Source organism: Octopus bimaculoides, chromosome 2 (assembly GCF_001194135.2).
Source record: "Octopus bimaculoides isolate UCB-OBI-ISO-001 chromosome 2, ASM119413v2, whole genome shotgun sequence".
NCBI lineage: Eukaryota > Metazoa > Mollusca > Cephalopoda > Octopoda > Octopodidae > Octopus > Octopus bimaculoides.
In genome coordinates this window covers 111,987,968-111,988,360 of record NC_068982.1, presented here as the reverse complement: position 1 = coordinate 111,988,360, position 393 = coordinate 111,987,968, and the positions used below count along the sequence as shown (strand labels likewise).

General features: G+C 26.7%; 1 protein-coding gene across 3 annotated transcripts in view; it reads left to right on the top strand.

Moving 5' to 3' along the window:
- The window catches only part of LOC106867486 (innexin unc-9), a 371,622-nt gene that overhangs the window by 167,329 nt on the left and 203,900 nt on the right, over positions 1–393 (top strand). The window lies entirely within an intron of this gene.

Below are 393 nucleotides of genomic sequence, written 5' to 3'. Positions count from 1 at the left end.
TATATATATATGTATATATATATATACATATATATATATATATATATTTATATGCTTATAAGAAACAGTCCAATATTGATGTAAGGCATAACCACATATAAATACATACATAAATACATACGTACATACATACATGTTTGCACATACACACATACAGACGAGCATAAATAATATTTACAAATTTAGTGACACATGCATATACTCTCATTTGTATAAAGTGAAACGAAATATATTTCTTCATTTGGCACACACATATACACCACTTTTACCAAGAATTTGTTTCCGCTGCTGAAAGAACGCCAGGACCCGGAACGGTATATTATTTTTAACCAAGTTTCTTTTTTTTTTTTTTTTTTCAAAGAAACAAATCATATTAGCAATAACTGGAATACA